A 26,484-nucleotide genomic window follows, 5' to 3' on the forward strand; every position below is an offset into this window, starting at 1 on the left:
ATTCTGTGTCTCTATTGAGTTTCTTACTGGAAGTCCTGTCCTCCGAAAGTGGTGTGTTGAAGTCTCCTACTATAATTGTGGAGGTGTGTGTCTCACTTTTCAGTTCTGTTAAAGTTTGTTTTATGTATCTTGCAGCCCTGTCATTGGGTGCATAAATATTTAATATGGTTATATCTTCCTGGTCAATTGTCCCTTTAATCCTTATGTAGTGTCCTTCTTTATCCTTTGTGGTGGATTTAACTTTAAAGCCTATTTTGTCAGAAATTAATATTGCTACTCCTGCTCTTTTTTGCTTGTTGTTTGCTTGATATACCTTTTTCCATCCTTTGAGTTTTAGTTTGTTTGTGTCTCTAAGTCTAAGGTGTGTCTCTTGTAGGCAGCATATAGACGGATCGTGTTTCTTTATCCAGTCTGAGACTCTCTGTCTCTTTATTGGTGCATTTAGTCCATTTACATTCAGCGTAATTATAGATAAGTACGTGTTTAGTGCTGTCATTTTGATGCCTTTATGTGTGGGTTGTTGACAATTTCATTTTTCCACTTACTTTTTTGTGCTGAGACGTTTTTCTTTGTAAATTGTGTGTTCCTCATTTTCATAGCAGTTGAATTTATGTTTGCTGAGTCGTTATGTTTTTCTTTGTTTTTATTTTGAGTTATGGAATTGTTAGACCTCTTTGTGGTTACCTTAATATTTACCCCTATTTTTCTAAGTAAAAACCTAACTTGTATCATCCTCTATCACCTTGTTTTCCTCTCCATATGGCAGTTCTATGCGTCCTGTATTTAGTCCCTCTTTTTGATTATTGTGATCTTTTACATATTGACTTCAGGGATTCCCTGCTTTGAGCGTTTTTTCTTTTTAAAATTAATCTTAATTTGTTTTTGTGAATTCCCTATTTGAGTTGATATCAGGATGTTCTGTTCTGTGTCCTTGTGTTGTGCTGGTATCTGATATTATTGATTTTCTGACCAAACCATTTCCTTTAGTATTTCTTGTAGCTTTGGTTTGGGTTTTGCAAATTCTCTAAGCTTGTGTTTATCTGTAAATGTTTTAATTTCACCTTCATATTTGAGAGATAGTTTTGCCGGATATATGATCCTTGTCTGGCAGTTTTTCTCCTTCACTGCTCTATATATGTCATCCCATTGCCTTCTTGACTGCATGGTTTCTGCTGAGTAGTCTGAACTTATTCTCCTTTGTAGGAGACCTTTCTTTTATCCCTGGCTGGTTTTAAAAGTTTCTCTTTATCTTTGGTTTTGGCAAGTTTGAGGATAATATGTCTTGGTGATTTTCTTTTTGGATCAATCTTATATGGGGTTCGATGAGCATCTTGGATAGATATCCTTTCATCTTTCATGATGTCAGGGAAGTTTTCTGCCAACAGATTTTCAACTATTCTCTCTATATTTTCTGTTATCACTCCCTGTTCTGGTACTCCAATCACTTGTAGGTTATTTCTCTTGATAGAGCCCCACATGACTCTTAAGGTTTCTTCATTTTTTATTTAATTCTTTTATTAGATTTTTTTTCAGCTATTTTTTTTATATTGGTGTCAATTCCCTTATCCTCCAGATCCCCCACCCTGCATTCCAATTGCTTGAGTCTGCTCCTCTGACTTGCTATTGAGTTGTCTAATTCTGTAATTTTACTGTTAATCTTTTGGATTTCTGAATGCTGTCTCTCTTTGGATTCTTGCAGCTTATTAATTTTTCCACTATGTTCTTGAATAATCTTTTTGATTCCTTCAACTGCTTTATCAGTGTGTTCCTTGGCTTTTTCTGTAGATTGCCTTATTTCATTTCTGAGGTCATCCCTGATGTCTTGAAGCATTCTGTATCTTAGTTTTTTATACTCTGCATCTGGCAATTCCAGGATTGTATCTTCATTTGGGAAAGATTTTGATTCTTTAATTTGGGGAATTGTAGAAGCAATCATGGTCTGCTTCTTTATGTGGTTTGATATCGACTGCTGTCTCTGAGCCATCTATAAGATATTGTAATAATTTAGTTTATATTTGCTCACTGAGTCTTACCTTGTTTTGTTTTCTTTCAATATATGTAGATGGGCTACTAGATTGTGCTGTCTTGATTGTTGTAGCCCTTGAATCACTTATGTCCTATTACCAGCTGGTTTGGGCTGTTACCAAATATATAAGCCTAAGAGTCCACTCACTATTCTTGAGCAGAATCTGATTTTGGGTTACCAAGTGTGTGGTGTAGACTGTCACCTATTCACTTAGAGGAGTAGTGGTGGTAGTTGTGTTCACCAGATTCTAGTAGCAGCAGGGGGTCACACTCCATGGGGGGCAGGATGCTGACAGGCTTCCCCCAAGTGCCAGTGAGGTAAGTGTGTCTCTATTCCTAAAATGCTTTGGTGGATGGGCTCTGCAGCTGTACCTTAGGCACCCAATGCAAGTACCTCTACAGATTGGTAGGTGTCCCTATCCTCAGACCTCTATGGCAGGAGTCTAGGTGGTTTGGGTGGAGCTTCAGCCCTCAGTTCCCCGTTGTGGGTCGGTGAGGGCTCTGTTTAATAGGTAGAGATATCAGACCTGGGAAATTTGTCTTTCCAGTAATCCGCTAAAACAATTACAGTCAGATCACTATTAGAATTGCCTTTGCATTATAATAGCCACCTTGTTCCCTGTAGGGATGAAAGCCCAAGACCGTGGATCTCATATGCTTGGGGGGAGCTGGTTCTGTATTTTTAGGAAGTCAGAGAAGAATTTTTGGTCCCTGGGTGTTTTGTAGCTGCTTCTCTCAGGCCAGGAGAATGGGCTAGGAAAAGACAAAAAAAAAACAAAAAACCCACAGAGCACTTCACTCTCTGGCCCAGGAAATTCCAATGTTAATGAAGCCGCCTGGGAAGGGGAGAGGAGGGATCAGATAGATAGGAGAGAGTAGCACCCAGGAATATAGACAAAGTTACTTATCTTGCTTGGGGATGACTGTTTTATCTGAGATTCCCAAGGGATGTATAGCCTGTGTGCATTGGCTGGCTGGGTCGAGATTGTCCCTGAGGGTCAGGCCTGCATCCTGTGCTTGTGCTGTCTCAGAAGCTGTGGTCAGTTCCTCCGCTCCCAGTCCAAAGCCCAGCACCAAGGTTTCCCGGCTGGGACACCGCACTCCAGGCTCCAAAACTAGTTGCTGCCTCCTGGTGACTTCTCCTCCTGTCAGCTGTGTCACTGCGCTGCCTGCATGCACTGGCTGGGCTTCCCCTGAGGTCACTTCTGGGGGCTAGGGCTGTGTCCTGTGTTTGCGCCATCTCAGGAAGCCAAGCTCAGCTCCCCTGCACCCAGTCCAAAGCCCAGCGCCAAGGTTTTCTGACTGGGACGCTGGCTCCAGCCTCCAAAAACAGTCGCTACTTCCCCGTGGTTGCTCGTTCTCTCGTTAGCGGCATCAGTGTGCAGCCTGCTTGTGCTGGCTGAGTCTTTGTCACTCAGGTCAAGTCTTTAGATCTATGTTTGATGGTCAGGTTTTATAGATTGTCATGTATGTGATCGATTCACTTGTTTTTCCAAGTCTTTGTTGCAAGAGGGATCCGAGGTAGCTTCTACCTAGTCAGCCATCTTGGCTCCGCCTCCTTCCATATTCTTTTAATCCTTCCTGTGTTGTTCAATATTTTGCCCATAAGATCCTTCAATATTGCAACTTGAAGCTTGAATTTTTTCTTCAGTTCTTTCAGCTTGAGAAATGTGGAGTGTGTTCTTACCTTTTGGTTTTCTATCTCCAAGTTTTTGCACATTTCATTATAATACTTTACTTTGTCTTCTTGAGCGGCCCTTTGAAATCTTCTGTTCAACTCTTTTACTTCATTATTTCTACTATTCATTTCAGCTAATCTATGTTCAAGTGCATGTTTCAGAGACTCTACTGATATCCAGCCAAACAAAATTACTTGTATATAAACCTTCTGAATATCAGATTTACATATAGGTAATTTATTTGTGAGTATGATCCCAGGAAGCAGGAGTGAGTGACAGACAGAGTGAAACAAGGAGGATGGGAAAGTCAGTACAAGGATATATTATCAAGTTGGGCACCTCCATGAATGACTAGTTGTTCTGTTCCATGTGATCATCTTAGCACCCTTATGAAATCCATCTGAGTATTAGCCACCCAAGTAAAGAAAGGGGGAAGCATTTATCAATTGGATTCCTGTCCTCCATTGGTCAAAAGTTGCTCCAAGAAGCATTAATTTCCCTGCCCTTCAGGTTGATACATGTCTGAGCATGCAGGTTCACCTGGCATGATATTAGTCAAGCATCAGGCAAATATTCAGTGAGGTACTGTCAGATTTCACTTGCTTAAACCTGGTCAAACTAGTCACTTCAGCAGAGGCTGCAATCAGTGGTGAGGGTGAGAGTATTTGAAAGAGGTCATAAGACTGCAATAAACACTTCTTGTATAGCACTTTCAATCCTCTCATACCATCTGTTAAATCCAATCCATTAGAAAGTCTTTGCAGCTACTATCTCTGCAAAGACTGAATACAAGAGGACTTAGTGAAAGAATCTATAATGCCTGCTGCTGCAGCTGGTCCCAGATCCATAATTGATGTTCATCATCTCCCTCTAATACACAATAATACAGTGTTATAATTATTGCTTCATACAATCTTATATCTTTTGTTGGTGTTAGTTGCCATCTAGTCAATTCTGACTCATGGAGATTCCATGTATACAGAGTAGAACTGCTTCATAGGGTTTTCAAGGCTGTAACCTTCTGGAAACAGATCTCCAGGCCTGTCCTCCAAGGCACCTCTGGGTAGGCTTGAACCTCCAACTTTTCTGCTAATAATCGAGTACTTAACTGTTTGCACCACCCAGGGACACCTATATCTTTTAGAGAAGCTAAAAGGAGAAAAACATATTTATAGAATCTTTTATATTAACGTACATATTTACCATTTCTGGTACCCTTCATTTCTTCCTTTGAATTTGAGTTACTATCTGGTGTCTTTTCCTTGATCAAATGTAGCTTCATTCTCTCCCCTCTCCTTTGTGCCATTCTTGTTTCATACGCTATATATAAGTCCAATGGGTTTTAAGAAGTGTGTAGCGTCGAGTGTCTACCAAAATAGTTCCACTGACCTAAAAACCCCCTATGCTCCACGTATTCATTCTTCCACCCTCCCTCTGAACCCCTGGCAACCACTGATCTTTTCACTGCCTATAGTTTTGCCTCTTACAGAATGTTATATAGTTGCAATCATACAGTATGTAGCTTTTTCAGACTGGCTTCCTTTACTTAGCAATATACATTAAAGTTTCCTCCGTGTCTTTTCCATAGCTTAACTGCTTATTTCTTTTTATCATTGAACAGTACTCCATCATGTGGATATACCCAGTTTGCTTATTGATTCTCTATTGAAGGACATCTTGGTTGCTTCCAGTTTGTGGAAATTATGAATAAATATGCTATAAATATTGATGGGCAGGTTTTTATGTGGACATACATTTTCAACTCATTTGGGTAAATGCCCAGAAGCATGATTGTTGGATTGTATGTAAGCCTATGTTTGCGTTGTAAGAAACTACCAGATGTCTTTCTAGGAATTCATCCATTTCATCTAAACTATCTAACTCATTAACATACCATTGTCCATAGTATTCCTTTATAATTCTTTTTATTTCTGTAAGGTTGGTAATGATGTTCCCTTTTCCATTTCTGATTCTAGTAATTTGAGCCCTCTCTCTTTTTTTCTTGGTCAATCAAGCTGATGATTTGTTGCTTGCCTCAGTTAGTATCCCTGTTATGTTAGCCTTCCTGGATTGTTTGCCACTCAGAGCTCTATTTTTGGGAATGCCACTGGGCATGAATTTTTCCATGCTCTACTCCGGATAAAACCAGGGCTTTCAGGCAAAACAGCAGAGCTGCCAGTCCTCATGCCCTGCCTCTCCCACCTGAGATAGAACTCCTGTACCACAGAAAAGGGGCAAGCAATGGGAGCAATTTCTGGCTAAAATGTCACAGACTCACACTCCCAATATTCTTACAGATATTCAGAATATTTCTTGAATAAATGCTTCTCAGTTTGTTGTAGATCCTTTGTCCAGAATTTTTGTTACTGCTTTTTGGGGACAATATTTGCCAAGCTCCTCAGATAGCCATTCAGAACACGGATCAAATATTTATATAAACAAGTGTTTAAGAGTAATCACCTGATTAAAGTAAAATTGAGAGATTTATTGAAATAAAGAGGCAGCTAAAGCAAGAGATAGACTGAATTCCATATGGTGGAACCTAGTAATCTGAAATGGCAATACTGCAGTGATGTTTCATAGGGGAGGAACAAAGAACAGGATGTGTAGTACTTGATTGGTATTTTCAAACTTAGATCATTGAAAGATATTACTTGATTGGTAGTAAACCATTATAAAATGGGACTTCCTGTGGCGGGAACTTGTAAGGCAGAACTTCCTGTAATGAAATCTTTAAGGTGATTGGCTAAAAAGGACATACATGTCTTTCTTAGATTGATTTATAGTGTGGTAATCACAAAGGTATGTGATGTGGGGGTGGTTGAAGAGTAGTTATGTCATCATTACCAGACATTCCTCTCTCAGGGGTCTTGCAGTGTAATTACATTATCATTACTGGACATTCCTTAGTTTCATGGTTATATCTGGATGGAAGATGGCTGTTGCTAGGGTGGAAATGAAACTAGCAATGAAGGAGTCATACCCAAACTTCAAGACGGCCATTTCAGATTTTCTCAGATACCTCAAATTTTAAAATTCCCTTACATATTTCCTCCTTTTGATCAAGGATTTCCAGAGAAATTCTTTGATCAATTCACTGACCACTATTTTGAAAGAAGGCTTTCTTCTGCATGGACTTTGAGCATATGTTTTACTCGGAATGGGTGTTTATTTAATAAGGTAGTTACTATTGTTAGGTGCCATCGAGTTGGTTCTGACTCATAGTGAGCTCATACACAACAGAACAAACTCCTGTCTCATCCTGTCTCTTAAGGAGCATTCTGGCTGTACTTCTTTCAAGACAGATTTGTTCATTCTTTTGTCCATGGCATATTCAATGTTCTTTGCCAACACTTTAAAACAAAGGCATCAATTCTTCTTAGGTCTTCCTTATTTACCCAACTGTCACATGTGTATGAGGTGATTGAAAATATTAAGGTCTGGGTCAAGTACACCTTAGTCTTTGTTTTAGTCATCTAGTGCTGCTGTAACGTAAATACCACAAGTGGATGGCTTTAACAAAGAGAAATTTATTTTCTCACAGTCTAGTGGGCTAGAAGTCCAAATTCAGGGTGTCAGCTCCAGGGGAAAGCTTTCTCTCTCTGTCGGCTCTGGGAGAATGTCCTTCTCATCAATTTTCCCCTGAACTAGGAGTTTCTCTGCACAGGAACCCTGGGTCCAAAGGACGAGCTCTGCTTCCAGAGCTGCTTTCTTGGTAGCATGAGGTTCCCCTATCTCTCTGCTGGTTTCTCTCTTTTATTTCTCAAAAGAGATTGTCTTAAGACACAATTTAACCCTGTAGATCTCATCAACATAACTGCTGATAATCAATCTTATTAACATCATAGTGATAGGATTTACAACACATAGGAAAATCTCACCAGATGACAAAATGGTGGACAATCACACAATATTGTGAATCAGGGCCTAGCCAAGTTGACAAATGTGAATACAATCCAATCCATAACAGTCTTTATCGTGACATTTTTGCTTTTTAACATTTTAAAAAGGTCTTTTGCATCAGATTTGTCCAAATGCAACATGTCATTTGATTTCTTGATTTTTGTTTCCAGGGGCACTGATATTGGCTAAAAATAGTAGCAAAATATTGTGAAAAGTTAGCTGGGCACTACTCGATGTCTTCACCATGCCATAGCTTTAGCCTCTTGCTTCTGCAGCTTTACTATTTGAGGGTTAGCGCAGGGCAGGCCACATTAGAGGAATAACGTGACATCTGATGGCTTACTCAAGGAGTGGGCTTGAGTCTGTCTGAAATATAAGTACTGTCAATGTACATTATTCTTCTCGTAAGCATTAAATGAGTCTTTTGGGTAATGGCATCTGTCAGAAGTTTCACATAACATTTAATAGTTCCTGCAATTATTACAATGACAATGAGTGTTATTAATCTGGTTGACAATATAGACTTAATCCATAAGCCAACAGCTGAGGGTAGCCAGCTGGAAATATCTAGGAAAGGGAACTCAGAGGGTGGAGGTATATGGAGCCAAGAGTCTTCTGGTGAATTGGTGTAATATCTTGTTCTACTCCTCCTGTGGTGTTAATCCAGGTGCAGCAAGAGGTGTTAGCTATAGCACAGACCACTCCTTGCTGGGCTACAGGAAATCTATGGCAATTTGATGATCCAAAACTACTTTGGTGAGTGAATTCAATGATTTCTCTTGAGCAGTCATATCATTAGCAAATCATCCACTATTCCTTCTATGGTTCTGGAAATGTTACAGATGGAGTGTTCTAAATCTCCTACTGTGTACCAAGGGAAGAATAACCTCAAAAAACTATAACCTTGACCAGCGAACTAGTTTAAGGGATTCCCTTCTTTTTAATAGTTTCAGGTGATCAGTTCAATGTAAACACTCATTGTAAGAATGGATGCCTAAAGGGATCCCCATGTGGCCTAAGGTACATTGTTGTTGTTGTTAGGTGCCGCCAAGTAGGTTCCAACTCATAGTGACCCTATGTACAACAGAATGAAACACTGCCCGGTCTTGTGCCATCCTCACAATCGTTGCTTTATTTGAACCCATTGTTGCAGCCACTGTGTCAATCCATCTCTTTGAGGGTCTTCCTCTTTTTCAGTGGCCCTCTACATTACCAAGCATGATCCCCTTCTCCAGGGACTGATCCCTCCTGATAACATGTCCAAAGTATGTGAGACATAGTGTTGCCATCCTTGCTTCTAAGGAGCATTCTGGTTGTACTTCTTCCAAGACAGATTTGTTTGCTTTTCTGGCAGTCCATGGTATATTAAATATTCTTAGCCAACACCAAAATTCAAAGACATCAATTCTTCTTTGGTCTTCCTTATTCATTGTCCAGCTTTCACATGCATATGTGGTGATTGAAAACACCATGCTTGGGTCAGGAGCACCTTAGTCTTCAAGGTGACGTCTTCGCTTTTCAACACTTTAAGGAGGTCTTTTGCAGCACATTTGCCCAATGCAATGCATCTTTTGATTTCTTGACTGCTGCTCCATGGGTGTTGATTGTGGATCCAAGTAAAATGAAATCCTTGACAACTTCAATATTTTCTCCGTTTATCATGATGTTGCTTATTGGTCCAGTTGTGAAGATTTTTGCATTCTTTATGTTGACGTGTAATCCATACTAAAGGCTATGGTCTTTGATCTTCATCAGTAAGTGCTTCAAGTTCTCTTCAATTTCAGCAAACAAGGTTGTGTCATCTGCATAATGCAGGTTGTTAATGAGCCTTCCTCCAATCCTAATGCCCCGTCCTTCTTCACATAGACTAGCTTCTTGGGTTATTTGCTCAACTTATAGATTGAATAGGTATGAGAAAAATATACAACCTTGACACACCCCTTTCCTGACTTTAAACCATGCAGTATCCCCTTGTGCTGTTTGAATGACTGCCTCTTGATCTATGTACAGGATTCTCATCAGCACAGTTAAGTGTTCTGAAATTCCCATTCTTCACAACATTGTCCTCAATTTGTTATTATCCACATACTGAATGCCTTTTCATAGTCATTAAAACACAGATAAACATCTTTCTGCTATTCTCTGCTTCCAGCCAGGATCCATCTGACATTAGCAATGATATCTCTTGTTCCATGTCCTCTTCTGAATCCAGCTTGAATTTCTGGCAGTTCCCTATTGATATACTGCTGCAGCTGGTTTTGAATGATCTTTGGCAAAATTTTACTTGTGTATGATATTAACAATATTGTTTGATAATTTCCTCATTTAGTTGAATCACCTTTCTTGGAAATAGACATAAATACGGATCTTATCTAGTCAGTTGACAAGGTAGTTGTCTTCCAAATTTCTTGCCATGGACAAGCGAGCACTTCCAGTGCTGCATTCGTTTGTTGAAACATCTCAATTCATATTCCATCAATTCCTGGAACCTTGTTTTTTTTTTTTTTGCCACTGTCTTCAGTGTAGCTTGGACTTCTTCTTCAGTATTGTCAGTTCCTGATCATATGCTACCTCCTGAAATGGTTGCATGTTGACCAGTTCTTTTTGGTATAGTGACTCTGTATTCCTTCCATCTTTTTTTTAATGCTTCCTGTGTCATTTAATATTTTCCCCATAGAGCCCTTCGATAATGCAACTCAAGGTTTGAACTTTTTCTTCAGTTCTTTCAGCTTGAGAAATGCTGAATGTGTTCTTCCCTTTTGGTTTTGTACCTCCAGGTCTTTGTACATTTCATTATAATACTTTACTTTGTCTTCTCAAGTTACCCTTTGAAATCTATTCAGCTCTTTTACTTCATCATTTCTTCCTTTCACCTTAGCTACTTGATGTTCAAGAGCAAGTTTCAGTCTCTTCTGACATCCATTTAGGTCTTTTCTTTCTTTCCTGTCTTTTTAATGACTTTTTGCGTTCTTCGTGTATAATATCGTTGATGTCATTTCACAACTCGTCTGATCTTTGGTCATTAGTGTTCAATGCATCAAATCTGTTCTTGAGATGGTCTCTAAATTCAGGTGGAATGTGCTCAAAGTTGTACTTTGGCTCTCGTGGACTTGTTCTAGTTTTCTTCAGTTTCAACTTGAACTTGCATATGAGCAATTGGTGGTCTATCCCACAGTCAGCCTCTGGCCTTGTTCTGACTGATGATGTTCTGACTGTTGATATTGAACTTTTGCATCATCTCTTTCCATAGATATGGTCGATTTGATTCCTGTGTGTTCCACCTGGCAAGGCTCAGGTGTATAGTCACCATTTATGTTGGTCAAAAAAAGTATTTGCAATGAAGAAGTCATTGGTCTTGCAAAATTCTATCATGCAATCTCTGGCATTGTTTCTATCACCAAGGCCCTATTTTCCAACTACCAATCCTTCTTCTTGGTTTCCAACTTTTGCATTCCAATCACCAGTAATTATCAATGCATCTTGATTGCATGTTTGATCAATTTCAGACTGCGGAAGTTGATAAAAGTCGTCAGTTTCTTCATCTTTGGCCTTATTGGTTGGTGCATAAATTTGAATAACAGTTGTATTAACTGGTCTTCCTTGTAGGCGTGCAGATATTATCCTATCACTGACAGCATTGTACTTCAGAATAGATTTTTTTGAAATGTTCTTTTTGACAATGAATGCAATGCCATGCCTCTTCAAGTTGTCATTCCCGGCATAGTAGATCATATGATTGTCCAATTCACAATGGCCAATACCAGTCCATTTCAGCTCATTTATGTCTAGGATATTGGTGTTTATATGTTCCATTTCATTTCTTGATGAATTCCAATTTTTCTAGATTCATACTTTGTACATTCCACTTTCTGATTTTTAATGGATGTTTGCAGCTCTTTCTTCTCATTTTTAGTAGTGCCACATCAGCAGATGAAAGTCCCAAAAGCTTGACTCCATCTATGTCATTAAGGTCAACTCTACTTTGAGGAGGCAGCTCTTTCCCAACGGTATTTTGAATGCCTTACAACCTGGGAGCTCATTTTCTGGCAATATATCAGACAACGTTTTGCTGTTATTCATAAGGTTTTTACTGGCTAATTGTTTTCAGAAGTAGGTTGCCGGGCCCTTCTTCCTAGTCTATGTTACCTGGGAAACTCAGTTGAAACCTGTCCACCATGGGTGACCCTGCTGGTATTTGAATATCAATAGCATAGCTTCCTGCATCGCAGCAACACATAAGCCCCCACAGTACAACAAACTGACAGATTCATGGGGAAATGTACACTGGCCTATCATATTCCAACCACCCAAGTAGGTAAAGCCCAGGTACTCAAAACCAAACCAAACCCATTGCCATTGAGTCAATTCTGACTCAAAACAACCCTGTAGGACAGAGCAGAACAGCCCCATAGGGTTTCCAAAGAGCAGCTGGTGGATTTGAACTGCTGACCTTTTCACTAGCAGCTGAGCTCTTAACCACTACACCATCAGGGCTCCAAAATTCAGGCACAGGACTCATTATTTAGATTTAAGTTGGCAAAGGTGGGGTATCTTGATCCTCCACATAAAAATACATATCCATATGGGGCACATATTATGCCAGCTCTGGCATCTTTACCTGGGAAAAGAATGATTTGATTTGTATTTTCAAGCCAATTCTCCATCAAGGAGTTGTTGCAAATAAACAGCCATTCCAACCTTAGCCAATTGCACATTTGGACACCAAACCAAAAATAAACTAAACCCGCTGCTGTTGAGTGGGTTCTGACTCATAACGACCCTATAGGACAAAGTAGAACTGCCCCAGAGGGTTTTCAAGGAGCTCCTGGTAGATTTGAACACCCAACCTTTAGGTTAGCAGTCATAATTCTTAACCACTACTCCATCAGTGTTTCCCATTTGGGCACAAAATGACCTTTTTCCTTTTAGACATGCTGTTAAATTTCCTGAAAAAGCCACATTCCAGTATCTGGGGGGAGGGGCATTATATGAAATTAAGGGTTCGTTTTTATGATCTAAAGAGGAGGTTCAGGGTATTTCGGAACACTCTTTAATCCAAGTCAAATTGAAACATGGGAAATGAAGTTGAGTCAGTATCTCAGGAGGACACCACAGTCTCACACGTATGGCTGACCTGGAGGAGATGTTAAAATTGATGGCAGCAGGGGAACAAAACTATAATTCAATATGAGAGTAATGGATCTGAGTTCTTAAGTATAGTTTTGGGTAAAGAATGACAGATCCAAAGTTCAGTAAGATTTGTGGATCATACAACTGCCTGAATGAGCTTAACAAAGCATTCTCATGCCAAGAATTAATGAGCACTGCAATGAGCAGTAGTATGGGCAGAAAGTTTAAGAAGGGCTTCATGAGCCTTGATGGTGCAGTGGTTAAGACCTCAGCTGCTAACCAAAAGGCTGGCAGTTCGAATCCACCCAGCCACTCCTTGGAAACCCTATGGGGCAGTTCTACTCTGTCCTATAGAGTGGCTATGAGTCAGAATCAACTTTGAAAGCAATGGGTCTGGTTATTTTTTTTTTAGTAGTGGAGAAACACAACCTAAAAAAATAAGCAACAGCTACTAGCATACAGACAATACTGATGACAAAATAAACTTCAGCAGTGAAAGGCATAAAGGAAGATAAAAAGGCCACTAACCAATGTAAGACTAACAATCAAAATGGTAATGATAAAAGATACAAGGTTACCTCAATATTCTTGTATCTTACTAAATTAATCTGTGACTGGCATTAATAGCAAGGGGTTAATAGAACATAAACAGCGGTAACAATTATAGAAATGTGATTAGAAGTTAAAACAAAAGAGCTAATATGAATTCCAATCCCAGACAGGTCATAAGAAACATAACTATTCTCTAAAAGTGGTGTTTATAAAAAGAAGTCTGGGTTCTCAGGGGAAGAACAGTACATTAAAACAAGGAATAGTATCTCACAGTTGGAGTCCAATCACAATAAAAAGGATTAGGGTAATCGGAAGACAAATTCTAGTACCTCTACAGCTAAATTTTTCCACCCTAAAAGGTTGAGTTTATCGAACAAAAAGCTATTTCAAAAGCAATGACAAGTTATAAATTCAAATTAAGCAAAAATGACTATAATGATCAGAAGGTAACACTACAGATGAGTTATATCATTAAAACCATTAAAATGCCACAACTAAAAATTATGATCCTGGTGACCAAGAAAAATTAAAAAAAAGAGTTACAGCCCTCATTTAAACAACTTATTACAAAGGTAAAAGTTGGCGCAATATAATCGCCCAGACTACCAGGATATAGTTCTGCAATCGTGCATAACAGCTAACAATGCTAAGATAACAAAAACGATAAAGAAAAAGTTAAACCGTCTAACTTTTGCTGCAGGCTGCATATGTAGTTTCAGGTCAGGCCTGGAGATCTTAGGAAAGCAGTCTACTCAGGTGTCATCTGCTTTTCTTCCTGGGAAAGTTTGAATTTTAATTGAAATCCTTCCTGGGGCTCAACAATCCATTTGGGAGTCAGGGTTTTCTTCAGTTGGGATAGATGAACCCAAGCCTTAACTCCCTGTAATTTAATCGCAAAAGAATTGGCGAGAAGGACCCAAAAGAATCCTTTCAATCAAAGTTTGAGAGAATCTTTTAATTGGGTTCTTTTCCAGGAAACATGATCTCCAGGTTGAACATGAGATAATTTAGGTATTTCTTGCCTTTGTTTATCAAAAGCTTTATTAACTTATGTATTCTTTAAAATGTTGGGTCAACGATTTACAATATTGAAACAAATCAGATTGAACTAAATTTGGATCAGAGCATGTCATCCAACAGGGGAGGGCCGTTGATCATCCAGTGATAATTTCATGAGGAGTCAATTTGTGAAGTCCAAGTGGAGTAGTGCTTAAATTTAAAAGGACCGGAGGTAGCACCTTAGTCCAAGGCAATTATAAAGATTTGGTAAGTTTGGCTAGTTGAATTTTTTTGTACCATTAGTTCTTTCAACTCAAGCAAAAGATACGGACAATGCAGTCTTTGAAAAATGAGGAAGATTTTACATATTTCCTTAATTATTTGCCCAGTAAAATGATGCCTCCATCACTGCAAAGGACCCTAGGGGCTCCTCAAGTGGGGATAATATTCTCAAGAAATTTCTTAGCCACAAGTGGGGCAGTAGATTGTCGACCAAGGAAACCTTCTACCCCGTGAGAAAATATACAAATCATTACTAATACAAACTTGTAACCACTTGAGGGAGAAAGTTGGATAAAATCAATTTGCCATTCAAGCATTGTGCTGATGGCAGGGGAAATCTCCCAGGTTGAGCTTTATAAGGTTTACCTGAAATAAATTGAGAGCAAATAGAACATTGGGACGCTATTTGTTCAGTGGATTCATAAAAATGCCACCACCAGTATTTCTTTACAATTTCTATCATCTTATCACTTCCCAAAAGTATACATGTGTGATGCCTCCAGTACAGGGGCTTGCAGGGATCTGGGGAGAACAAAGTTCTCATTGAGTTCCATACATATCCCTGAGGTGGAACTTTGGGAACAACCATATTTTTTCCATTTCTCAACCTCATTGTGTGAGGCTGATCTTTGGTTTTCAAATAAATCCTTTAAGGCAGTTCCTCCACGCGTAGAGGGATTTTCTATAAGCATGTTAAAAGGTTGTGCGTCATCCAAAACAGTGTGCCAGTGTGAAAGACCATACATAGCTGTTAAAAACTTGTGAGGAATACTAACAGAATTGAAATAATGGGATGTGTGAACCTTAAAACTATGAGAAAAAACATGGCCTGCAGTGGCAGAAAAATCTCTCCACCAATGGGCTTCTAAATCCCTGATTAGTTAATCTGTCATTATTCCTATAGTATCATGCCAGCAATTTTGAACCATAGGAACATGTAAGCATTCTGGCAAAATAGGTTTTGTATTAGGCCTGATCCACAATCCAGTGGTTGGATTCTGATGACAGCTGGTCTGTTTCAGTTCTCTAATTTCCCCTGTGGAAGTTAATTGTTGACGTTTGAAAAGTGATTCTGAAATTTCTTCAGGTCAAATTTTGGTGGGCAACATTTTACAAGTGTCATATTTACAGGTGATCTAAATGTTCTATTATTATTACCTATTCCCTTATTTTCATCACGATTGCCAGTGGTCATGACTGGAGGTGATTCTTTAAAGGGTGATCGGGAAGTCTTTGAAGGGTGATTGGGTGATTGGCTTACTTAGCTGCTCTATCAGCTAAGTTGTTTCCTCTAATTTTCTCTGTTTGTGGAGCTCCTTTTGGTTCGTGGGCCTGGATGTTAATTACAACAATCTCAAAGTGGATCAGAAGGGCTTCTAAGAGGCCTGCTAATAAGGGTCTATTTTTAATATGGGTCCCAGAAGAAGTTAGGAACCCATTTGTTTCCATAACGTGCCAAAATCATGACTAACTCCAAAAACACACCTCATGTTCATAAAATATTTACTGATCGTTCAGAAGCCAGTTTGCAAGCCTTCGTGAGTGCAATTAGTTCAGCTTGCAGAGCTGAGGTGATTTTAGGAAGGACGCCACTTTCAAAAACTTCAGTTGAGGTAGTCATGGCATAACCTCGCTGGTAATGAGAGCTGGTAGGTTCAGGCTTTAAATATGACCCATGAACAAATAGAACTAAATAAGAACTCATTAACACGGTTTCTTGTAAATCTGATCCAGTACACAAAAGCTGATAGGTAAGATTTAAGCAATCATGGGGTAGATGTTCATAATTGTCAGGTGCGGCTAACAATGTAGCTGGAGTCAGAGGGCAGACAGTATGTAATTGAATATTGGAGGCAGCCAAAAGGAGAACTTTATAAGAAGTCAGCCTGCTGGCCAACAGATATTGAATAAGTGTTGAATCTAAAATGGCTGACATCGCATAAGGAACATAAAAGCCAAGAAAATTTCCTAAAACTATATCCATTGTGATCTCAGCTAGTCTAGCAGTTGCAGCCACTACTCTGAGGCAAGATGGGTAGCCCCTTGTGACAGGGTCCAGCTAGGTGCTATAATAACCAATGGGGCCTTTGTTGTCCTCCACGTTTTTGAGTGAGGACTCCTAGAGCATTCCCAGCAATTCCATGGACAAAAAGTGAAAAGTCTAAATTATAATGATAAAATCCTAGAGCAAGAGTGTCAATTAATGCTTCTTTTAGTGGAGTCATGGCCTTTTGGCCATCCTCAGAGAGCTGAAAGGGGTCAGCCTCTGAACTCTTTAGATAATGTTGAAGAGGTTGGGCCTGCAAAGAATAATTAGGTATACAAGTTCTACAACAACTGTAGTCCTAGAAATCCTCTCGTTTCTTTGTAGTAGGGATAGATAAGCTAAGATGTTTTTTGGGGTCTATAGTGACACATTTTGCTGAAATAATATGTCCTAAGTATCTAACAAAATGTTGGACTAACTTTAATTTTTCTCTGCAGGCTTTGTGACCTCCTCTGGCCAAATGTTGCAACAACAGGATACTATTGGTAAGACATGCCTGTTGAGAGAACAGACCAGTAAATCATCTACATTTGTAATAACGTAGATGCCTGAGTGAAGTGTAAAGTCTGTAAATTAGCATGTAAAATCTGAGAAAAATAGATGGGGAACTCAGTAAAACCTTGGGGCATGCCAGTTCAAGTAAATTTTTGGTCCCTCCAAGTGAAGGCAAACACATATTGACTGTCCAGATGGACTGGAAAGCTAAAAAAGGCACTGCAAAGACCGACTTCTGTAAAGTGAATCACTTCAGGGGGGACATTAGAGAGGAACAGGTGAGGGTTAGGAACTATGGGGAATCTTGGAATTACTATATGATTATTAGCAAACAAGTCTTGTACAAATCTCCAGCCCCAATTGCTGAGTTTCTTAAAAGAGAAAACTGGAGAGCTGCAAGGACTGGTGTAAGGGATTATTAAGCCTTTAGCCAAAAAAGTCTTGAATTATAGAAACAAGTCCTTCCTTAGCTTCTCATTTTAAAGGGTATTGAGAAATTTTAGCTAAGGCTTTAGAAGTATCTGTTCGAATTTTAATTTGTTCAGCTGACAGGACCCAATTCACATTGGTAGAAGTAGTGGCTGATAAACTTTTGGGTACTCAAAACTTTAGAAGTATCTATTTGAATTTTAATTGGTTTCAGCTGACAGGATCCAATTAACATTGGTAGAAGTAGTGGCTGATAAACTTTTGCGTACAGAAGAAAAACATTCCATAGTATTGGATAAAGTAGGGAAATGACTTTCGTGCAGTGGTAAGATGAGTGCTTGCAAATAGCAAAAGCTTTCTTAAAGTATTTTCTGTCATAGAGTATCTGTTGATTGGCTTCAGATAAATCTAATAGCATTTCTCCTGTTACTGAGACTTTTATTTGGCAATTCCATTTGGATAGCAGACCTCTTCCTAGTAAATTTATTGGTATATCTAAGCAGAGTAAAAATGGGTATATGTCCTCTATAGGACCTAAAGAGACAGAAACAGGCTGGGAATGGGTTAAAGTCTGTTCTTGATTAGTGAACCCCCATGACTCTTAGGTTTTATTACTCTGGGGCAAGGGACAAAATGCCTATAAACTCATTAATGCATAAACAAAGTGTGAAATGCTGTTCAGGAATAAAAAAAGAATGAAATATATTGCAATGGGAATGAGCCTTGAAAACAACTTTGGTAAGAGAAAGAGGCCAGTCACTAAAGACCACATATTGTATGATTCTATTTATATAAAATGTCCAGACTAGTCAAATATATAGAAAGAAAAAGTAGATTTATGGTATCCTGGGGTTGGGGTGCAGTAGGAGGTAGGGATGGGGAATGACTGTTAATGCATACAGGATTTCTTTGAGGGAGGAGTGATGAGCATGTTCTAAAATTAGATTATGTTGTACAACCCTGTGAATATACTAAATATTCTAAAAGCCACTGGTCCCTACACTTTAAATGGGTAAAATATGGAACATGTCTCAAAGCTCTAAAAAATTTTTTAAAAATCCATTTAACTGCAATTGAGGAGATTATATCTAACATTCAACTTCAAATGATTCATTTCCAAGGTAATGACATGCTAAAATGCTTTCTTCTGAATGATGACTGTTCAGTTAAGATCATATGCTTATGGGCTGATAACAATATTTGGCAGTAACTCGCTGTGTGAAAAAAACATTTTCAAAGATGAAATATATAACATTTCATTACAGGTAAGCATTACAAGTTGCATGATCAATTGCAAATAATTTTGATGATAGAGAACATTAATTTTGAACACCGACTGAGATGTTATCCTAAAAAAGATAGTTTTACTATTCCCATTAAAACCTGTCACACTGTTGAGTCCGATTAAAGCGACCCTATAGGACAGAGTAGAACTGCCCCATAGGGTTTCCAAGGAGTGGCTGGTGGATTCGAATTGCCAACCTTTTGGTTAGCATGCTTGGTAAAGTAGAGAACAGTGAAAGAGGGGAAGACCCTCAATGAGATGGATTGACACAGTGGCTGCAACAGTGGGCTCAAACATGGCAGCAATTGTGAGGATGGCACAGCACCAGGCGGTGTTTTGTTCTGTTGTACAAAGGATTGCTATGAGTCAGAACCAACTGGGAGGCACCTAACAACAACAACAATCTTTGCAGAAGCAGATTACCGCATCTTTCTCCCATAAGGTGGCTGGTGAGTTCAAACCATTGACCTTTTGGTCAGCAGCTAGGTGCTTAACCAACGAACCACCAGGGCTTCTTTTAGCCCACGTAGTCAAAGGATAATGGAATAGCCTTGGGTCTTCTTTTGGCCAGCAGGGAAAGTCTGCACCATTACTCACTTCACCTTGTACCTGCATTAACACTATGGGTGAAATGAAACAATCTATAAGCTAAAAGAAAGGCAAATGGATACCTAAACTGGACTCTGGGATTTGTGTCCTTAGATGGGAAATCTTGGGTTATTGTTCCAGGCTGATTTCCAGTACTATCTTATGGCTTTTGTTATTGCTTGATGTCTGATATATGGAATCTTAAATGCTTAAATGCTTCTACACAACAAATGATTAAAAACCAAAAAACAAAGCAAAAAGAAAGGATAAAATCAGGCTGATCACCATTCAAACTGAAAATCATATACTTAATATCCCATCATCAAGAAATTTCGGTGGTTAGTGAAGATGTGGACAATCCATGTGATCTCTCCTGCAGCTTTGGCTGAGAAAGGATCAAAAGGTGTGGGACTGAGAATAGAGGTTCTATTTTCTAAGTTCTACGAAGGAAGTAGAAGACTGATTTTCTTTGGTACTAGTCCCAAGCTGTAAACAAGTAACTAAAGAAATGTTTTTAACCAGTCCCAGTCAATTCGTAGCAGCTCTGCTTCAGGACTCTTGCTTCTGAGAGTCAACTAATTCTTAAACCCCATGCTTCACCAAAACCCTACATAAAATTAGCTTTTTCCTCTGTTTGGAGAGACTGTTGTACAAACACAGTTCTCCCTTTCTTGTCAAGTAATAAAATCAGCTGTTACAATTATACTGCTCTGTATCTACTCAAGAGAAATAAAAACATATCTGCACAAAGACTTGCATGAGAATGTTCATAGAGGAATTATTCATTTTAGCCAAAAAGTGGAAATAACCCAAAATTCTATCAACTTGTGTATGGATAAACAAAATGTGGCATATTCATATAATAAAGATACTATTCAGCATCAAAAAAGAATGAAATAATGATACATGCTACAACATGAATCATCCTCAAAAATATTATGCTAAATGAAAGAAGGCAGACACAACGACTGCATATTGTATGGTTCCATGTACATAAAATGTCCAGAATAGGCAAATTTCCAGAAACAGGCAGTAGACTAGTGGTTGCCCAAGTTTGAAGATGAGAATGAGGATTAACTGTAAAAGAGCACTCAAGATCTTATTAGGGTGATGAAAATATTCTAAAATTGACCTGTGGTAATGGTTTTACAATTTGGTGAACTTAGTAAAAATTATTGAATTGTATACTTAACACTGGTAAATTATATGTTATGTAAACTATATCTCAGTAACATTTTGTAGAAAATCAGCTGCGTCGGATATATTTGAATGATGGCCTTTTTGTTTGAAATCAGCTTCCTCTGTGTTCTCAGAATCTGCTCTACATCGTGCCTTTCGTGGGAACTGTTTTTCTACGAACAATCACCAGCGCGGTGGTTAAGAGGTTGGCTGCTAATCAAAAGAACAGCTGTTAGAGTCCACCAGCCACTCCTTGGAAACCCTCTGGGGTGGTTCTACTCTGTCCTATGGTGTCATTGTGAGTTAGAATTGACTCGATGGCAACAGGTTTGGTTTTTGGAGTTTATCACCCGGTCTGGAACATTACCATGATTCCACACCCTGTATCTGTTCTCCCCTCCTTCCATTTGTAATAAAATTTGACTAGACATCTGGTGTCCCAAAACAAAGGCTAGATTTCCTATAGTGCTTTGAAGCTAGGTGGCCATGTAACAAATATACGTCTAATGGAAAATAATCGTTGTGTATCAGTTTCCTGGAACCTTCCTTTAGGGAGAACTTACCTGTGTCTTTAGCCCTTCTCAACTTATTTGTCCCTTTCTCTATTTTGCAGCCTGGAACATGGAAGAACCATGAGAATGAGAGCCAGACCCAGTGAATGATAAGTCATTTATCTGGAAGAACCTGGGTCCCCTAAGTTCTCCACAGAGCAAAGTCATCATAACAGTCCTGGACTATTTGTGTCGATTCTGTATATGTGGTAGAGGAATACGTTTTGTCTTGTTTAAACCACTACTCTTTTTCACTCACTTACAGCTGAACCTAATACTAATTAAAATACCCAATTTGTAACCTACTGTTGTTGTTAGTGGAAACCCTGGTGGCATAATGGTTAAGTACTATGGCTGCTAACCAAAGGTCAGCAGTTCAAATCCGCCAGGCGCTCCTTGGGGCAGTTCTACTCTGTCCTACAGGGTCGCTATGAGTCAGAATTGACTCGACAGCACTGGGTTTGGTGTTTTTTTTGGTTTGGTTGTTGTTAGTTGCTGTGGAGTCGTCTTCAACTCATGGCAACCATGTGGTGTTGCCCAATTCTGTGCCATCTTCATTACCATTAATATGTTTGAGTTTATTGTTGTGACTATTGTAGCTTAGAAGTGGGCTATTACAATTACTAGAACTTAAATTTGCTTGCTGAAAATAATCAAACTATAGGCAATCAGGACTCAGACATAGCAAGATGGAAAGCCGGTTGCCTTGTTTTTTAAATATTTCTTAAAACTCCCTGTGTTTGCTTGGAAAATGGACTATGTACTGACTGAGGTGTAGAATTAGGGAAAATGCTAAGAAATATTCAGAATTTGTGTGTATTGACTGTTTCTTGCCACTTTCCTCAAGTCTTAGAGAGAAAGATAAACTCATACTAGGGCTAGTTTGCCAGTGGATATGAAAGGGAAACAGCGTGCAATCTAACCTGATTGAGAGTCTCATAATTTGGGGACTTTCGAGGGTTGAAATGTAACTTCTCCTGTCCCCTTTCCCAAGTGAAGAAGCCACAGAGGTGTTTCTGAATCTGCAGTCTTAGTAGGATATGGGACATGACCACAAGCTTTTTCAATCAGCTTTTTTTGAAAAATTCTCTGCCAGCCTGTGGATACCACCTTTGTGGTAAAGACCCTTGCTGCCCTTTCTGAAACACCTTTGAAGCTACTAAATTCACTCTGTTGAACTGCCTGATTCAATTGCTACAACAGTACTGAGCTTCTGACTGCTACAACAATGGTAAGGTTATCATCTCCAGAACACAGAGCACAAAGTTATCAGAGAGGAGAGGCTTTGCTTTCCATCCTAGTGGAAACCCATGATTGCCATGGATCATGGATTGTCACTGGAGTTTTATTGCTGATATGGTTTCAATATGTTTTCATTTTACTTGGCCAGGGAAGGGACAAATAACTGATTTTTTAGTTTATATGTTGGTTGGCTTCAAGGAACCACCCTTTGGAGCCACCAGAGAGGACTGAACATCATGCAGGGATTCTGGACTTTGAACTAGAGGCAGTAACTGAATGGACTTTTGGACTTTTCTCCATTGGAAAGGGATGAGCGTGTTCTTTTCATGGGAAGAAGGGGTTCATAGATATTTGGGGTGAAATAGGAAAGTGGCTGTTAGTTATCCCCAGGGTGTATATATATATATATATATATATATGTATTATGAATTTTGTAATATATATTATATTACAGATACACACGTTTATATATTATATGGAATCTCTGGGAAACCCTGGTGATGTAGTGGTTAAGAGCTATGGCTGCTAACCAAAAGGTCAGCAGTTCAAATCCATCAGGCGCTACTTGGAAACCCTATGGGGCAGTTCTACTCTGTCCTGTAGGGTCGCTATGAGTCAGAATCAACTCAACAACAATGGTTTTGGTTTTTTTTTAATGGAATCTCTGGGTGTTGCAAATGGTTAATACGCTTGATTGCTGACCAAAAGGTTAGAGGTTTCAGTCCATCCAGAAGCTTCTTGAAAGAATCTACTTCTGAAAACTTAGCCATTGAAAACTATATGAGCACAGTTCTACTCTGACACACATGGAGTCACCATGAGTCAGAACTGATTCAATGGCAACTGGATCAGGATCAGATAATTTATATATATATATATATATATATATTTATGGATTGAAGCCCTGGTGGAGCAGTGGTTAAGAGGTTGGCTTAAGAGCTCAGCTGCTAACTAAAAGGTCAGTAGCTTGAATTAACCAGTCGCTACTTGGAAACCCTACAGGGCAGTTCTACTCTGTTCTACAGGATCACTATGAGTTGGGATCTACTCAACGGCAACAGGGTCTTTTTTTTTTTATTTATGGATTACGAATATTCTTAGTCTGACTTTTTTTTCCCTTTGTTTGTGGTGTGTTTTATGGTACGGAAGTTTCACATTTTAAATTGTCAAATTGGTTGAATTTTCCCTTATGGCCTTGTCAAATGCTAACTCCCCAGAATATCACTAGGAGAATCTGTTCACAAGACAAAGCTGATTTTAATGCTTTACAATATCAAAATTGATGCCAAAAAATCCAAACGAAATACAATATCAAAATTTTAAGTAAGTCACCACCATTACTTATTTTTCCTTTTGCCTTGAGGTCCAGCTTGGTTTGGCTTGATGCTGTCATGATCATGTCTTTATTTAAAATTTTTATTTTGTTTATCATGGATATTTTTTGCATTAAACTATTTATCTTGCTTACTAAGTATTTTGGCGCCCTCCTAAATTTTGCACTCAAGATGAATGCTTCACTGGCCTCAACCTTGTTGTAGCCCTGGTTATGGCTATTCCTCAATAGTTTTCTTCAATAGAAATAGAACTTTTAGCTGGCACTTGGTCCTTCCTTATCCCCCTACTCCACCCCAGAATAAAAACTGTATTTGCCAGTCTCCCTGATGGTTAGGTTTAGCCATATGATCAGGTTTTGGCCAATGAGATGTAAATGGAAGTGTCTTATAGCAGCTTCCAGGAGTGCTCCTTAAAAGATAACCTGTGCCTATTCTTCCTCCTTCTTTATTTTCCATTCTCCATTCTGCTGCCTGGAAAAGAAGATGCTGCCATCTTGACCATGAGGCTAAGGGTCACACCCTAGGGAAGGGGATCATGCAGATCAAAAGAGCCCTGGTCTCTGAGGGTCTCACGGAGCAGCCATTGCACTGCCTCTGAACACCTGCTGCCTGACTGATTTGCATGAGAGAAAAAGAAACTTCTGTCTTGTTTAAACCATCGTTGCCTTGGATTTTGTGTCACTCTCAGCCAAACATTATCCTAAGTAATGCACCCAAATCCCCAACAGAAGATCATATAACTTGAAAATTTTTACAGAAGTTTTGGCAGACACCAGGATTAAGCACCTCACAGAAAACAACTTAAAATCGGTAGTTAGATATTCATGCCCTTAAGAAGCTCCAAGGCTTTGCTCAGTGGCTATTACATGATATAGAATCCTGGCCTCCCACTAATTCTGGGATACCACTTCTCATTCCCTGCCCTCAGCCTCCCTCTCAAGTGGCCTGGGGAAGCTCAAAATCATTTTATGCTATTTTGTGGAGCTTTTAGTTCTTGTTGCCTGGCAGACTATTCATGAGACTGTACCCTTTCATCCCCACCTGTCCTAGAGGCAAATGATGTTTTTACCCCTAGGAAGCAGAAGTGGCTGTAGTAAGTGGTGCTCTCAAAAATGTTGTCCTCTTTCCATTACTGAAACAGTGCTGCAAGGAACAACCCTGGCCATACCTCAGTGCCTGTATGCCTGGGTTTCTGCAGAGCATATTCCTAAAAATGTTATCAGGGAGACAATGGGTCTGAGAATGTTAGGCTGAACAGAAACTGCCAAATTGTCTTACAAAGAGGTTTAGTCAATTTATCTCCCTAGACTGGTATGAGAGCACCTGTCTCTTACCCACTGAGAAAGCTGGACTGAATCACTATTTTACAGTTTGCCAGTCTGGCTGGTGAAAAAGAGTAGCTCATTTCTTGTTCCAAAAAATACACTGATTCTTAGTGAGATAGAAAATATAGGTATATGTTCATTGGTCACTTGAATTTCTTCAGCAATTTGTCTTTTTTCATATATTTTGACCCCTCCCCCCCTTATTCTAGTTTCATTTTTCTCTTATTGACTTTTAGTAGCTTTTGCGGGGGCGGGGAAGTGACGTGAAAAGCTGTTTATTTTTTCCATTACCTTAGAATAAAAGCATAAGATAAAGTTAGACTCGCATATAACAACAACAAAAAAAAAAAATCTGAGACTCACAACAGTTAGTTCTCAATAGGAATATCATATATACATAATATTTACTCACACGAGCACACATACACATACATATTAGGTGTGCCATATATACATAAAATATTTGTATGCATACTCATACATATACACACATATTAAGTGGATATATACATGCATCAGGTATTACATACTTTGTTTTATATACGAACACATTTATATATATATATGTATATATATGTGGCATAGTGGTTAAGTGCTACAGCTGCTAACCAAAGGGTCAGCAGTTCGAATCCTCCAGACGCTCCTTGGAAACTCTATGGGGCAGTTCTACTCTGTCCTATAGGGTCGCTATGAGTCGTAAACGACTCGACGGCACTGAGTTTTTTTAAGTTTATATATATAATGAATTGTTACATGGATTGCAAATATTTTCTCTCAATCTAGCTTTTCCCCCCCTTTGTTTATAGCATCTTTTTTTTTTCTGAACCTGAACCAAAATTGAAAACTTTTATTTTTTCTACTCAGTTATTTTCAGTTCAGTGATTTTTTAAAAATAATTTTTATTGTGCTTTAAGTGAAAGTTTACAAACCAAGTCAGTCTGTCACACATAAGCCTATATACACCTTACTACATACTCCCATTTACTCTCCCCCTAATGAGTCAGCCCACTCCCTCCTTCCACTCTCTCCTTTCGTGACTGTTTTGCCAGTTTCTAACCCTCTCTACCCTCCCATCTCCCCTCCAGACAGGAGATGCCAACACAGTCTCAAGTGTCCACCTGATACAAGTAGCTCACTCTTCATCAGCATCTCTCTCCAACCCGTTGTCCAGTCCCTTCCATGTCTGATGAGTTGTCTTTGGGAATGGTTCCTGTCCTGGGCCAACAGAAGGTTTGCGGACCATGACCGCCGGGATTCTTCTAGTCTCAGTCAGACCATTAAGTCTGGTCTTTTTATGAGAATTTGGGGTCTGCATCCCACTGTTCTCCTGCTCCCTCAGAGGTTCTCTGTTGTGCTCCCTGTCATGGCAGTCATCGGTTGTGGCCGGGCACCATCTAGTTCTGGTCTCAGGATGATGTAAGTCTCTAGTTCATGTGGCC

This window comes from Loxodonta africana, chromosome 7, assembly GCF_030014295.1.
Source record: "Loxodonta africana isolate mLoxAfr1 chromosome 7, mLoxAfr1.hap2, whole genome shotgun sequence".
NCBI classification, from domain to species: Eukaryota; Metazoa; Chordata; class Mammalia; order Proboscidea; family Elephantidae; genus Loxodonta; species Loxodonta africana.